The 17,094-nt window shown below is 38.8% G+C and overlaps 1 pseudogene; it reads right to left on the bottom strand.

Annotated features, from left to right (window-relative positions):
• The window catches only part of LOC138445865 (putative MAGE domain-containing protein MAGEA13P), a 75,819-nt pseudogene that overhangs the window by 11,227 nt on the left and 47,498 nt on the right, over positions 1–17,094 (bottom strand).

Below are 17,094 nucleotides of genomic sequence, written 5' to 3'. Positions count from 1 at the left end.
CTACGTCTTCTTTTCATCTATTCTGACAGTGTAGCTTTAGAGCTTACTCAGTGCCTGGCTGAGCTAAGGGCTCACATGAAAGCTGACTGGCTGAGTTTCAAGCTAAATAAAACAGAGGTGAGGATCTTAGGGGGTAAAGGGTTGAGAAGGGGCTGGGGACATTATTTAGAGAATGTTTAAACCTGAGGGTTTTCTGACTCACAACTGTGCTCCAAAAGCCTTAGAACTCAGTGAGGATCATGCCCTACGCTTGACCCTGAAAACTTTACTGGTCACCTACACATTGTGAATCAAGATGAGGCCACAGCAGTCTTTCATGAGCATGCCTTGCCCACAATTACATTATCTGTTAATGGTCATTTTTTGAATGATGCCACCACCAGATTATAAATTCCCTGAAAATAAGGTCCCACCACTTCATGACCAATAGATGGAGGAAAAGCAGAAGCAGGGACAGCTTTTATTTTCTTGGGCTCCAAAATCACTGAGGATGGTGACTGCAGCCATGGAATTAAGAGACACTTGCTCCTTGGAAGGAAAGCTATGACAAACCTAGACAGCGTATTAAAAAGCAGAGACGTCACTTTGTCAACAAAAGTCTGCATAGTCAAAGCTATGGTTTTTCCAGTAGTCATGTATGGATGTGAGAGTTGGACCATAAAGAAGGCTGAATGCTGAAGAATTGACGCTTTCAAATTGTAATGCTGAAGAAGACTCTTGAGAGTCCCTTGGACAGCAAGAACATCAAACCAGTCAATCCTAAAGGAAATCAACCCTGAATATTCATTGGAATGACTGTTGCTAAAGCTGGAGCGCCAATACTTTGGCCAACTGATGTGAAGAGCTGATTCATTAGAAAAGAACCTGATGCTGGGAAAGACTGAAAGCAAAAGGAGAAGAGAGTGGCAGAGGATGAAATGGTTATACAGCATCACTGACTTGATGGACATGAATTTGAGCAAACTTTGGGAGATAGAGGAGGACAGAGGAGCCTGATGTGCTGCAGTCCATGGGGTCACAAAGAGTTGAACATGATTTAGTGACTGAAAAACAACCACCAGATCCTGGAAGGCAGGATCTTCAATGTTCATTTTTTCATCTTTGAAGCTGAGTATAATATCTGTGATATAATAAGATGATGGAGGGAGAAAGGAAGGAATGAGGGAGGAAAGGAAGGAGGGGAGTGAGGAAGGGATGTCTTGGCTTAGTCAATAAGTGATTCATGTTAATGTTAACCTACAATACTGTACTGAAAAAAATCTTTTGATTCTGACGACAAGAGAAGCTTAATAAAGTGTATGGCAATTTATTCAGGCTTAAACAATGACAGGAATAATGAAAATGAAAGTCACTCAGTCATGTCCGACTCTTTGTGACCCCATGGACTATATAGTTCATAGAATTCTTCAGACCAGAATACTGGAGTGGGTAGCCTTTCCCTTCTCCATGAGATCTTCCCAACCCAGAAATCGAAGCCAGGTCTCCTGCACTGCAGGTGGGTTCTCTACCAGGTGAGCCACAAGGGAAGCCAAGGAAGGCAGGCAGGAATAGCAAAGACCAAACAGAGCCTTTGTGCTAATCTCCTTCAAATGCCAAGATAGACACAGGTTCAAACATGGATGCATAGCTTGGAGAAGCAAATGAAGTCTGGATTTCAGGCCCCACTACAAGCCTTTGTGCAGAGGACAACTTGAAGCCCCATAGATTTATCAAAGAACACCACCTCAAAGACCCATTTTGCTGATCTTTATATCTTAGCAGAAAACTGTTCTTTTCAGATAGGAAACTGATTTAATGTTAATGGATCCTCAATGGCTGGTTAAGCTGCTGTGCCTATTGCTATCCTAGGCTTAAGGTCTTAAATTCCTAATGTTTTCAATTATAGATATATATTTGTGCTCTAGAGCAGATTTTCTAAGAAAGCAGTTGAGAAAGTTCAGTAAGGATTCTCCTCTGATTTATCAAATGAGACTTTTTGACAAACCGCCTGGCTGATGGACAGTCAAAATTAAATGCTGGGACACTTCAATAATAAACCAACAACATTAGCTGAGAATTGACTATAAAATTAGTCATGGTCTAGATGAAATAAAGGAAGTTTGTGAATACTTAAAGGAACAAGCTGACAGTCACGGTGAAGTGTCTTTTTTCATGAATAGCATTCCCAGTGAGCCCTTGTTTCTTGATGTACGCTGTTGTACAATACTGCACTGAAAAACAAAAGTGAAGTTGCTCAGTCGCATCCAACTCTTTGTGACCCCGTGAACTGTAGCCTACCAGGCTCCTCCATCCATGGGATTTTTCAGAATACTGGAGTGGGTTGCCATTTCCTTCTCCGGGAGATCTTCCCGACCCAGGGATTGAACCCGGGTCTCCTGCATTGTAGGCAGACGCTTTTCGTTCTGAGCCACCAGGGAGGTCACAAGGAAAGGAGATACTCTGCACTATTTCTAATCATTTCAACTACTTATACAGCAGACGCACTCTGTTGCGGATGATATGAGCGAGTTAGCCTGAGTTAAGGGAACTTTAAAGTACTTAATCCACTGTACAAGAGAAAAAATCTTAGAGATGTAGCCCCTGCCACATGGAAGAGTTATTTACATAGCTCAAGGTAGTTCAAGAGTTATTTACATAGTACAGATGCAGGGGAGCTGGGAACAGGTATCCAGCTACAGATAGAATTCTCAGGTCAAAGAGTCTATGTAACTCTGCAAAATAAATCTAAGTACTGATTTACATAATCCATAGAAAAAGATAACTTTTGTATTGAAATATGTGCCTAGATATTTTTGCAGTAGAGTCAACTTGATTTTTTGTTTAGAAAAGCAAAATAAATATAAAGTAATTTCAGGAATTTTTTTTTTAAAGAAAGAAATGTACAAAGGAAATCAAAGTACCCATGGCTCCACAATCTAGAGGTAACTGGGATAGCCTCCACCAATATCATTCTAGGATATTTTCCATCCATCAATATATATTGTTATAATGAAAGTGGTTCAAAGTATACATACTATTCATAATTGGCTCTTTAAAATGGTTGATATACCTTGCATAACATTCCAGGTGAATAAATGTTTATCTAGACATCATAGGCTGCTGTAGATATTCTTGCACCATAGTGTATTCTTTTTTACATATGTAATATGTGTATATATACACACATCACCATGTATTTTGAAATCAGTGCACAACTTATTGCTGAACATTCAAATAATATCCAATTGTTCACCACTATAAAGATTGCTTTAAAAAACACTCTTTGTAGCTCAATCTCTGAGCACAGAATTTAAATTTTCTTAGTATAAATATGGAAATGCCAGGTCAAATATACTGCCTATTGTAGCAGAGAATTTGTTCTATACACCAAATTCCACAGCCTCTTCTTCCTCCTGGATGCAACCAGACTATCTGTTCCTCCCACCACTGCACTTAAGTGTGACCAGGAGCCTGAGGTTCAACCAATCATCATCAGTGCTGTAATGACCCATAGAGCCCTCTTACATGTACTTCTTCAAACTCTTTTCCCTTTTCAGTTGTTTGGAATGACAACTGAAGTTGTCATTAAAGTTGTCAGAACTTCTGTTAGTTTGGATGTCCCAGTGACCATGTAGAGAAAGGCTCTGCTCACAGATTTACTGATTCAACATCACGTCATGTACAAGGAGAAAACCTCCACCATGCTGGAGTTGTTATGTGTTTGGAGAGTTATTTGATACTGTCACCAATACCTACATTTTAAAACTTGTATAACATTTATTATCATCCTGCTGCTGCTAAGTCGCTTCAGTTGTGTCCGACTCTGTGCAACCCCATAGATGGCAGCCCACCCATCCCTGGGATTCTCCAGGCAAGAACACTGGAGTGGGTTGCCATTTCCTTCTCCAATGCATGAAAGTGAAAAGTGAAAGTGAAGTCACTCAGTCATGTCCGACTCTCAGCGACCCCATGGACTGCGGCCCACCAGGCTCCTCTATCCATGGGATTTTCCAGGCAAGAGTGCTGGAGTGGGGTGCCATTGCCTTCTCCGTATTATCATAAAGATGTCCAAAATAAATAATTTCTTAATTTGTTTTACACAACCTGACAATAAAAATTTTATCTTTTGAAAAGTCTCTATCAAGTGAAAATACGTCCTTTGTTCTAATCTGCATCTTTTAATCATTAACAACGTTGAATGAGTTTTCCTATACCCATAAGTAATTTCAATTAAAATAAAATCACGACTGTTCTAATCACTAACTATCCTAAAAGTAGTGGTAGTAGTAATATTGACTTTCAACAAAGTGGAAATTAGGAAATACTGCAAATAGGTCTTCAAACTTTAAAGGAAAATATAAAAATGATTTACTAATTTATTTAAAATTATCTTATTTTAAGGAGTTAAGGTGATGAAGTTATTAGTCTATATGACTGCAAGTTTAACATAAAACTGTAAGTTTTGGGAAAATAAATTTCACATATTATTGATATGTTAATGGTCATTCAGCATTTTATTCAAGGCAGAACAGAAAATCGGAAGTCAGCTACAGCTTTAACAATTGAAATAATGGAAGTTTAAAGCACTATTTGCTAATTGTTCTTTGTTATCTCATGTCAATAGTTAAAAGTGGTCTGCTTGAGCACACACAAATCTCTCAAGTCAAAAGAAAAAAGCAAAATAAAATTAATTTGCAAAATAATAGAATTTTAACTAATCCCTCCCTTAAGTATTTCCTATAACCTGATGTCTTCCTTTTTTTTAGGGCAGCCAAACACTTTAGCCTTAAGGCAAATACAAACTGGCTTTGAAACAGACTTTCAAAAGCCTCGCCCTGAGGTTGCTAAAGATTTAGCACAGTTAGATGAGGCCAGAGTAAAACTTTCCTCCTATTCCCTGAGACCAGATCCTCTCCTGGTACAAAAGAAAGTCAACAAGGAAGCAAGGACCTGCAGGTTTCTGAGGTCTAGGGGAACCTCATAAACCTTCACTTGGGCAGGTGTGAGTGACAGCATCTTGGTAAATCCAGGAAACAGAAAGCAAAAGCAGCCCATAGCCCTTTTCTAGGGAGTAGAAAGAATCCTAGGTTAGAGATGACTTCATAGAATATATAGACCAGAGATTACAACTGGCCCATTTATAGGTAGAATAATGACTCCCCAAAGGTGTCCATAATCCTGATCCTTGGAATCTGTAAATATGTTAATTTATAAAGCAAAAGAGAATTTCCGGGTGTGATTAAAGTTAAGGGCTTTGAAATGGGAAGATTATCCTGGCTTAGCCACATGAGTACACTCTAATCACACAAGTTCTTAAAAGTGGATAGACTGTCACAGCTGTGGTCAGAGAGAGCTGCGACAACAGATAAAAGGCAAGAGAAACGTGGCACTGCTGGCTTTGAAGATGGAGGAAGGGGCCCATGAGCCAAGGAATGTGGGTGACTCCTAGAAGCTGGAAAAAGCAAGGAAGAACATTTTTCCAAGGGCCTTAAGAAAGGAACAAAGCCAGAGAGACCCATGTTAGACTTCTGACCTACTGAACAGTAAGGTAAAAAATTTGTATTGTTTGAAGCCACTGAGTTTGTGATAATTTGCTAAAAAACCAGTAGAAAACTAGTATAGCTATCCACAGGCTACATATGGCCAATTGTTGGGAAATTTCACATAAAACCTTATTTCCACTTTCTTGAAACCCCAGAATATCTGCGAACATCAGTCTACATTTGCATACAGAAGCAATCCACTGCAGGTGAAGAGTGGCCCCTCTTCCAAGGGAAGATGTTCTTTAGGTGATGCCAGTACCTACTACACACTTACATCAGGTAGATTATCCATTGACCCATCTAAATACTATAGGTATATGCATATTGACTCAAAATTGCTTGTTATAAATGACCAGACCTTTAGCACTTTGTAAGAGCAATAGAATAATTTCAACGTGGCCAAGGAATATCTTGAAGACCGTAAAGTTTATAGGCTGTCCTGCTGAGTTTTTAATGCCGGAAGAGTGAGGGTCTACAGTTGGGAGTAATAGCTAAAGGAGCCTTGCAGTCAAAGAATAATAAAGGACAATTCAGCAGAGACCTGTGAAAGTGAGAGCAACTAAAGAGGGCATGAATGGAGACATTTCACTGTAAACTGAGCACCATTGTGGGGTGCTATCAGGTACAAAAGTCTTTCTGGGTCCATCATTTCATGTTTGTAGGGAAAAGGCCTCAGCTTCCTACACCTTCCTTGAGTTCCAAAGGGACAATTCAAACAGTTACTAATTAGGGAAGTAAGGGAATGCAGAGATAAAGAAGGAACCATCAAGAAACAATAGTACAGAGATAGGGAAGAGTCAATGGGATTTCCCAGGCAAGAATACTGGAATGAGTTGCCATTTCCTTCTCCAGGGGATCTTCCTGACCCAGGGATTGAACACCAGTCACCCGCATTGCAGACGGATTCTTTACCATGGGAGCCAACAGGAAAGCCCGGTAAATAGAGCAAAATCCTTTAAAAAAACAATTAGTAAAGTGTATAAAATGCAATCAGGTAGCAGAAGGAGCTGAATTAAAGATTAATGAAAATAGCTTTAAGTTCATCCATTGTGTCAAAAAAAATACAAGAATAAAAGTGATGAAATTATACTATAAACCATTACACTGAACTAAAAATTCCCATCTTGAGAGAGCTTTTTCCTATCTTTCATATCCATTTACAAAAGAGAACATAAAAAGTACAAAGCTATGGCCCACTCTTCCTTCCCTCTTTGAGACAAGAAACAGGGCAGAGAATAGAAGTCAAGCTTCAATTACATTAAATTTAAATTCTTCCTATGAAAGGAAGGACTACAGTGTTATTTTAGTATTAGAAAATATGTTTGGTTACTAATTCAAAGGAATCTGTATTTCTGGAATGCTTAAATTTGTGACAGATTTTCTCAGTAAACTTTATTGAGATAATTTAACATCCAATATAATGCATATGAACATTTTATATGTACACATGGGTAAAGAATCAGCCTGCATTGCAGGAGACACAGGAGATGCAAGTTCAATCCCTGGATCAGGAAGAATCCCCTGGAGAAGGAAATGCCAACCCACTCCAGTTTTCTTGCCTGAAAAACCCCATGGACAGAGGAGCCTGGTGGACTACAGTCCCAAGGATCACAGAGTCAGATATGACTCAGCAACAAACATACAATGAAGATAGAGAACATTTCAACTGCCCCCCAGTGAATGTATGAGCAATTCATACAATTCCTTTGTGCCCATTTGAAGTCAGCCTCAGACTCTCATCCTAGGTAATTGGTCTGATTTCTTTCATAAATTAGTTTTGTCTCTTCCAGAGTGTCACATAAATAAAATCATACACTTTGTAGTAGTTTTTGTCTGGCTTTCAATCAGTATATAGCAATGCTTTAAAAATTAACTTATGTTATTGCATGAATCTGTTCCTTTTCATTGCTGAATAATATTTCATTTTGTATGAATAGAAGTTAGTTATATGTTCATCTATTGATGGATTTAGTTTGAGGCTATTATGAATAAGCCTACCATAAACTTTTGGGTGTAGGATTTTATGAATATGTTTTCTTTTCTCTTGCCATGTCTTATAGTAAGCATACAATTCATTTTATAAAAAGTCACCAGAACATTGTTTAAAGTCATTGTACTGTTTTTCCAAATTACTCTTTTAACAGCAAACTGTAAGTGTTTCATTTGTTCTATGTGCTTCCCAACATTTGGTATTTGTCACCCTTTAACTTTCAGCCAACTAGTTAGTATAAAGCAGTGTCTTATTGTGGTTAAATTTACTTTTTCCCTAATGTTGAATGATGTTGCTTATTATATATTTGAATACTTTTCTTACTGACTTTTCTGTATAAATTTTGGCCTATTTTTTTATTTGATGATTTTCATCCTTTTATTGAATTGTAAGGATTCCTTATATATTCCAGCTGGAAGTCCTTTATCAGTTATGTGTCGCAAATATTTTCTTCCAGTCTACATATTTTTTCTGTTTTTCAGTGGAGTCTGTTGAAGAGTACAAGTTTTTATTTTGATAATATCCAATTTATCCTGTTTTTTCATTTTCTTCTGTGGCGAGTACAAATAAACCTTTTCCAATTTCCAGTTGCAAAGATATTCTTCCATGTTTCTTTCTATAAATTGTATAGTATTAACTTTTGTGTTTAATTGTAATCCATTTCTAATTAACTTTGGCATAAGACCTGAGATGAAGATCAAAGTTCACTTTTCCATTGGATGATCTATTGTTCTATAATGGCAATCCACTCCAGTATTCTTGCCTGGAAAATCCCATGGACAGAGGAGCCTGGCAGGCTACAGTCCATGGGATCACAAGAGTCAGACACGACTTAGCGACTAAACCACCAATCACCATTTCTTAAAGTCTATGCTTGAAGTGAACACCATTGTCAAGGTTCAGTTCAGTTCAGTTCAGTCTCTCAGTCCTGTCAAACTCTTTGCTACCCCATGAATTGCAGCTTGCCAGGCCTCCCTGTCCATCACCATCTCCTAGAGTTCACTCAAACTCACGTCCATCCACTCCGTGTTGCCATCCAGCCATCTCATCCTCTGTCGTCCCCTTCTCCTCCTGCCCCCAATCCCTCCCAGCATCAGAGTCTTTTCCAATGAGTCAACTCTTTGCATGAGGTGGCCGAAGTACTGGAGTTTCAGCTTTAGCATCATTCCTTCCAAAGAAATCTGAGGGCTGATCTCCTTCAGAATGGACTGGTTGGATCTCCTTGCAGTCCAAGGGACTCTCAAGAGTCTTCTCCAACATCACAGTTCAAAACCATCAGTTCTTCGGCGCTCAGCCTTCTTCACAGTCCAACTCTCACATCCATACATGACCACAGGAAAAACCATAGCCTTGTCTAGATGAACCTCTGTAGGCAATGTGAAGTCTCTGCTTTTCAATATGCTATCTAGGTTGGTCATAACTTTTCTTCCAAGAAGTAAGCGTCTTTTAATTTCATGACTGCAGTCACCATCTGCAGTGATTTTGGAGCCCAAAAATATAAAGTCTGACACTGTTTCCACTGCTTCCCCATCTATTTCCCATGAAGTGATGGGACCAGATGCCATGATCTTCATTTTCTGAATGTTGAGCTTTAAGCCAACTTTTTCACTCTCCTCTTTCACTTTCATCAAGAGGCTTTTTAGCTCCTCTTCACTTTCTGCCATAAGGGTGGTGTCATCTGCATATCTGAGGTGATTGATATTTCTCCTGGCAATCTTGATTCCAGCTTGTGCTTCTTCCAGCCCAGCGTTTCTCATGATGTACTCTGCATATAAGTTAAATAAGGAAGGTGACAATATACAGCCTTGACATACTCCTTTTCCTATTTGGAACCAGTCTGTTGTTCCATGTCCAGTTCTAACTGTTGCTTCCTGACCTGCATATAGATTACTCAAGAGGCAGGTCAGGTGGTCTGGTATTCCCATCTCCTTCAGAATTTTCCACAGTTTCTTGTGATCTACACAGTTAAAGGCTTTGGCATAGTCAATAAAGGAGAAATAGATATTTTTCTGGAACTCTCTTGCTTTTTCCATGATCAAGCGGATGTTGACAATTTGATCTCTGGTTCCTCTGCCTTTTCTAAAACCAGCTTGAACATCTGGAAGTTCATGGTTCATGTACTGCTGAAGCCTGGCTTGGAGAATTTTGAGCATTACTTTACTAGCATGTGAGATGAGTGCAATTGTGTGGTAGTTTGAGCATTCTTTGGCATTGCCTTTCATTGGGATTGGAATGAAAACTGAACTTTTCCAGTCCTGTGACCATTGCTGAGTTTTCCAACTTTGCTGGCATATTGAGTGCAGCACTTTCACAGCATCATCTTTCAGGATTTGAAATAGCTCAACTGGAATACTATCACCTCCACTAGCTTTATTCATACTGATCCTTTCTAAGGCCTACTTGACTTCACATTCCAGGATGTCTGGCTCTAGGTGAGTGATCACACCATCGTGATTATCTTGGTCGTGAAGATCTTTTCTGTACAATTCTTCTGTGTATTCTTGCCATCTCTTCTTAATATCTTCTGCTTCTGTTAGGTCCATACCATTTCTGTCCTTTATCGAGCCCATCTTTACATGTAATGTTCCCTTGGCACCTCTAATTTTGTTGAAGAGATCTCTAGTCTTTCCCATTCTGTTGTTTTCCTCTGTTTCTCTGCATTGATCTCTGAGGAAGGCTTTCTTATCTCTTCTTGCTATTCTTTGGAACTCTGCATTCAGATGTTTATAGCGTTCCTTTTCTCCTTTGCTTTTCACTTCTCTTCTTTTCACAGCTATTTGTAAGGCCTCCCCAGACAGCCATTTTGCTCTTTTGCATTTCTTTTCCATGGGGATGGTCTTGATCCCTGTCTCCTGTACAATGTTATGAACCTCTGTCCATAGTTCATCAGGCACTCTATCTATCAGATCTAGGCCTTTAAATCTATTTCTCACCTCCACTGTATAATCATAAGGGATTTGATTTAGGTCATACCTGAATGGTCTAGTTGTTTCCCCTACTTTTTTTGATTTAAGTCTGAATTTGGAAATAAGGAGCTCATGATCTGAGCCACAGTCAGCTCCCTGTCTTGTTTTTGCTGACTGAATAGAGCTTCTCCATCTTTGGCTGCAAAGAATATAATCAGTCTGATTTCAGTGTTGACCATCTGGTGATGTCCATGTGCAGAGTCTTCTCTTGTGTGGTTGGAAAAGGGTGTTTGCTATGACCAGTGCGTTCTCTTGGCAAAACTCTATTAGCCTTTGCCCTGCTTCATTCCGTACTCCAAGGCCAAATTTGCCTGTTACTCCAGGTGTTTCTTGACTTCCTACTTTTGCATTCCAGTCCCCTATAATGAAAAGGACATCTTTTTTGGGTGTTAGTTCTAAAAGGCCTTGTAGGTCTTCATAGAACCATTCAACTTCAGCTTCTTCAGCATTACTGGTGGGGGCATAGGCTTGGATTATTGTGATATTGAATGGTTTGCCTTGGAAACGAACAGAGATCATTCTGTTGTTTTTGAGATTGCATCCAAGTACTGCATTTCGGACTCTTTTGTTGACCGTGATGGCTACTCCATTTCTTCTGAGGGAATCCTGCCCGCAGTAGTGGATATAATGGTCATCTGAGTTAAATTCACCCATTCCAGTCCATTTTAGTTCGCTGATTCCTAGAATGTCAACATTCACTCTTGCCATCTCCTGTTTGACCACTTCCAGTGTGCCTTGATTCATGGACCTAACATCCAGGTTCCTATGCAATATTGCTCTTTACAGCATCGGACTTTGCTTCTATCACCAGTCATATCCACAACTGGGTATTGTTTTTGCTTTGGCTGCATCCCTTCATTCTTTCTGGAGTTATTTCTCCACTGATCTCCAGTAGCATATTGGGCACCTACTGACCTGGGGAGTTCCTCTTTCATTCTATTTTATTTCTATCATTTTGCCTTTTCATACCTTTCATGGGGTTCTCAAGGCAAGAATACTGAAGTGGTCTGCCATTCCCTTCTCCAGTGGACCACATTCTGTCAGACCTCTCCACCATGACCTGCCCGTCCTGGGTGGCTCCACAGGGCATGGCTTAGTTCATTGAGTTAGACAAGGCTGTGGTCCTAGTGTGATTAGACTGACTTGTTTTCTGTGAGTATGGTTTCAGTGTGTCTGCTCTCTGATGCCCTCTTGCAACACCCACCGTCTTACTTGGGTTTTTCTTACCTTGGACGTGGGGTATCTCTTCACGGCTGCTCCAGCAAAGCGCAGCCGCTGCTCCTTACCTTGGACAAGGGGTATCTCCTCACCTTCACTCCTCCCAACCTTGAACGTGGAGTATCTCCTCTAGGCCCTCCTGCACCCGTGCAGCCGCCGCTCCTTGGTCATGGGGTAGCTCCTCCCAGCCGCCTCCTCTGGCCTCGGGCGTGGGGTAGCTCCTCTTGGCTGCTCCTGCGCTGTCGCAGCCTGGCAGTCTTGGCTGCCACCCCTGACCTCAGACATGGGGTTGCTCCTCTCGGCCGCGCTTATGCGCCGTCCCAGCTGCCCACGCTTTTTCCGACTGTATAAAACGGTTTCAAGATTTTTCTCTTTACTTTTGTTTTGTGAATAGCTTTGTCTTCATGCAAATATTTAATATTACACTGCCTTAATTATTGTAGTTTTAAAGTAAATTTTGAATTCAAGAAATATGAGTCACTCAACTTTGTGCTTTGTTGTCAAAATTATTTCAACCATTCTAGGCCTTTTGCATTTCAACATAACTTTAGACTTTGTTTTCTAATTCCTGCTGAAAGGCCTACTGCAGTTTTGATAGATGACGTTTTGGATTTATTGATCTATTTGGGGAGAATGAACGTAAAAGATGAGGGTTCAGTCCCTGGGTTGGGAAGATCCCCTGGAGAAGGAAGTGGCAACCCACTCAAGTATTCTTGCCTGGAGAATCCCATGGACAGAGGAGCCTGGTGGACTACAGTTTATGGGGGTGCAGTCAGACATGACTGAAATAACTTCACATGGATATCTTAATGGTATTGAGTTTTCTACTCAGTGAACATGATGTTTCTTTCTATTTATTTAGATACCCTTTCATTTTCCTCAGCGATGTTTCATAGCTTTTAGTGTAGAAATCTAAAATTTATTCCTAAATGTTAACTGGTTTTGATTATCTTATAAGTAGCTTATTTTTTAATTTTGTAATTTTCATTTCATTGTTACTAATATATAAAAATGTGTATATACTGTCTATGGCTTTAAATTGCTATGACAGATGTTGCCTCATTACAATCTATAACATACAGCAAAGAGGAAGGATTTAGATTTCAAATGTGACCTGTGATAAAGTAATAAACACTAAATAACATCATTCAATATTGTAGTGATCTGTCTGTTCCTCCTGACTTCTTATTAGACTGAAAACTCCCTGCAGGCCATGACTGTGTCACTCACAACAACTGAACTGTTGTCTAACATGTGGTAATGCTAAATAAATATTTGATGAAGGACTGAATGAAATGAGTGCCAAAACTGAAAGGTACCATCTCAAGTTCTGAATAAAAGTATTTGCACTCTTTCAATTTAATGCCAGAAGAGCTTGAGCATAGGAATACACGCTGGGGAACAGGCCATTTTTCTATGAGATGCTTTATTTATCCCCACATCTTTCAGACAGGCAGTGGGAATGTGCTCCAGGAAGGAGAGTGGGATGCTGGGTGTCAAGTCTCAAGGGTTTAATTCCCAACTCTGAATCTCACTAGCTTCAAGGCCTTGGGCAAGTCACTTAACCTCTGTTCCAAACAGAAATAATACCACCTCCTCCCAGGAGCACACCAAGGCAAGTTTGATTGATGGCTAAGCTCTTAGAGTCTTTGATGAAATGTGCTGAATGGCTGCCAAGTATTACTACTGCTAATAATAATAATGTTTTTCTAACATAGTCCCACAGAGCAATATAAATCGGTAACAAGGGACAGATTGCTTCAACAAAGCAAATTGTGACCAATTCCTTTTGAAAGAAGGATGATAGGCTTAATTCCACAATGGTATCATTTTCTGTTCTCTGTTCTCTCTTTACTTACAAGGAGAACGAGTTCTCATGTGTCTATGTGAGGTGTTTAGACTTCTTTAGAAAGGAGAAATGAAGAGAAAAATTAGAAGCAAGCACAGATACAGTCATATTATGAAAATATCATGTTTCTTGGGTAGGTTGATCATGTATATTAAAAAAAAGGGGATGATTAGTAAGACAGAAATGTTGTCATTTGTTATTTCATCAGTTACATGGTTTTACTGTATCCTGAAAGAAAAATTAAAGGAGACTCTAATCCATCAATTTAGTTTCAGAACATCTATTTCTTGAAACAGAAATATTATTCTACACTACTTAGGTGCTTTTTTCTTTTCCTGTACAGTGCCTAACATGATTTTAAAACAAGATTTATTAGATTTTTTTTCCTGGTTATAAAATAATGCATACTTACTCTAGAAAATCTGGACAAAGATGAAAAATATAAATGAATAAAAATTGGGATATTGTGATAGTGTATAATTTGAAATGTGTCCTCTGTTTAAACTGCCGGGTTCAATCCCATGTCTGTCATAGTTAGTTTGATCAAACCTCTTAATTCCTGTGGGCTTCAGTTTCTTCATCATCTAAATGGGACAGTGATGCCTATTTTTCTGGTTGTTGCAATAATTAAATTAAACAGTGCATGCGAAGCACTTAAAAGAGTGCCGAGCACACAGAACATTGTTTGATAAATTAATATCATTGTTATTTAATTACTCATAATCTTTAAACTAAAAGATAATTTTTTCAGAAGTTCATTCCATGAACATAAACTTTTATACTAAGTATACAGTTTCTTTTGCAAGATTGAAATTTCTCCCCAAATTCATATGTTGAAATCTAGTTTCCAGTAATATAATATTTAGAGATGGGCCTTTGGGAATGATTAGTCATGAGGGTGGAGATCTTATGAAGGAAACGTGTGCCCTTATAAAAAAGACCCTGGAGAGCTCTCTCATCTTTCTGACATGTGAGGGCACAGAGGGAAGACAGTCTGTCTGTGAACAAACAGTTCCTCATCAGACACTGAATATACTGCTGTCTTGATCCTGAATTTCCCAGCCTCCAGAACTGTGAGAAATAAATGTCTGTTGTTTTAGTCAGCCAGGCTATGGTATTTTGTTATAGCAGCCCAAACAGGCCAAGATAAGATCATATTGTACTAACCGTTTTTAATCCGCTTCTCATCAGTGAGTATATTACAAGGATTTTCTTATGTCATCACATATTTTTCTACATGTATGGCACAATCATTTAGGCAACACATTATTACACTGATGGGCTTGAGTCGTCATATCCTGAAGAACCAACCTCCTATTGTCAGACATTTATTGATACATTGTTCCCAATTTTTGTTTATATTAAGAATACTGCAGTGATCAACATTTTATGCATCTCAGCTATGGGATGGACCTCTAGAAGTAGAATTTCTGAGGAACAAAGAAAGTCAGGGTATACTTTTAAAGCTTTTGATGTTAAGTGATCTCCAGAAGTGTTGAGATAGTAGTATAAATCATAGCAATTTAATTTGTCCTATTAACTCTTCATAAACATATATTGCTTCTCCCTACATGATATAGCCTAAGATAATCTTTTACTGAAAATCAAGAGGCAAATAAATAAATGAAGAGAAAAAAAAGAAATAAATGAAGAGAAAAGAATATAGATTAAAAGAGTGTGGATAACTTCTGCACTTTTCTAAGATCAATTTCTACTGAGACAATCTATAATTGGGCATCTCAGATTTATAAACCTTGGTAAAAACTGACAACTACTCTATACCTCAACTCTATTTGAAAGAACTTGTTTTCAAACTTCTCTTTATTCCCTCTTTTTTCTTATAAAACATGATATCAACACCATTTTGAAAAGATATCCTGGCATAATTTATATTACATTCATGCAATTTACTTACTTAAAATACATTAGGTGAAAGCAAAGTTTTCCTTTGACATTTTCCCCAAAGATATACATCTTTTTTTAAAGTTAAAAACATATCATGTTTATTTAAACTGATATACCTAAAAGATAGCTTCTGATATTTACTGGGAACCTGATGTCAGTTTGTATGTACTATTCACTAACTCATACTTGCCCAGCAGTTGGCTGCTTCACAGTTTTACCTTGCTTTATGTTCTCTGGACTGCTCTCCAAAAAGCACAGTGTAGCTAGGGGAATATTCATGGAATTTAGACAGTAATCCAAAAGGAGTTCAGTTTGGCAGAAGGAGAAAAGAATAAGAGGCTCAGTTATTGAAACAAGACCTATTCCTTGAAAATCTAAGTTGGTGTAGCCACTATGGAAAACAGTATGGAGGTTCCTCAAAAAACTAAAACTAGAGTTGCCATAGGATCCTCAATCCCATTCCTTGGCATATATCTGTACAAAAATATAATTCAAAAAGATATATGAACCCCTATGTTCATAGCAACACTATTCACAGCACTATTCATAGCCAAGACATGGAAACAAACTAAACATGCCTCTACAGATAAAGAAGATATGGTACAAATATACAGTAGAATAGTATAAGCCATAAAAAAGAATGAAATAGTTCCATTTGCAGTAACATGGATGGACCTAGAGATTATCGTATTATGTAAAGTGAGTCAGAAGGAGAATGACAAATACCATATGATATCACTTATGTATGGAATCTAAAATATGACATAAATGAATTAATCTATGAAACAGAAACAGACTCACAGACATAAAGAACAGACTTGTGGTTTTCAAAGGGACAAATGGGTGAAGCAGGGATGGACAGAGAGTTTGGGATTAGCAGATGCAAACTATTATATATAGAATGAAAAACAATAGGTCCTATTTTATTGCATAGCGAATTGTATTTAATATCCTGTGATAAGCCACAATGGAAAATAATATATATATATATAAAACCTACAACATCTCCTAGATCTAACACCAAAGAAAAGATGTCCTTTTCATCATAGGGAATTAGAATGCAAAAGTAGGAATTCAAGAGATACCTGGAATAACAGGCACATTTGGTCTTGGCATATAAAATGAAGCAGGGCAAAGGCTAACAGAGTTTTGTCAAGAGAACACACTGGTCATCCGTTCAGTTCAGTCGCTCAGTCATGTCCGACTCTTTGCGACCCCATGAATTGCAGCACGCCAGGCCTCCCTGTCCATCACCAACTCCTGGAGTTCACTCAGACTCACGTCCATCGAGTCCATGATGCCATCCAGCCATCTCATCCTCGGTTGTCCCCTTCTCCTCCTGCCCTGAATCCCTCCCAGCATCAGAGTCTTCCAATGAGTCAACTCTTCGCATGAGGTGGCCAAAGTACTGGAGTTTCAGCTTTAGCATTATTCCTTCCAAAGAAATCCCAGGGTTGATCTCCTTCAGAATGGATTGGTTGGATCTCCTTGCAGTCCAAGGGACTCTCAAGAGTCTTCTTCAACACCACTGTTCAAAAGCATCAATTCTTCGGTGCTCAGCCTTCTTCATAGTCCAACTCTCACATCCATACATGACTACAGGAAAAACCATAGCCTTGACTAGATGGACCTAGTCAGCAAAGT

Source organism: Ovis canadensis, chromosome 9 (assembly GCF_042477335.2).
Source record: "Ovis canadensis isolate MfBH-ARS-UI-01 breed Bighorn chromosome 9, ARS-UI_OviCan_v2, whole genome shotgun sequence".
In the NCBI taxonomy this organism is placed as follows: domain Eukaryota; kingdom Metazoa; phylum Chordata; class Mammalia; order Artiodactyla; family Bovidae; genus Ovis; species Ovis canadensis.
This window is presented reverse-complemented; position numbering and strand designations above follow the sequence as displayed.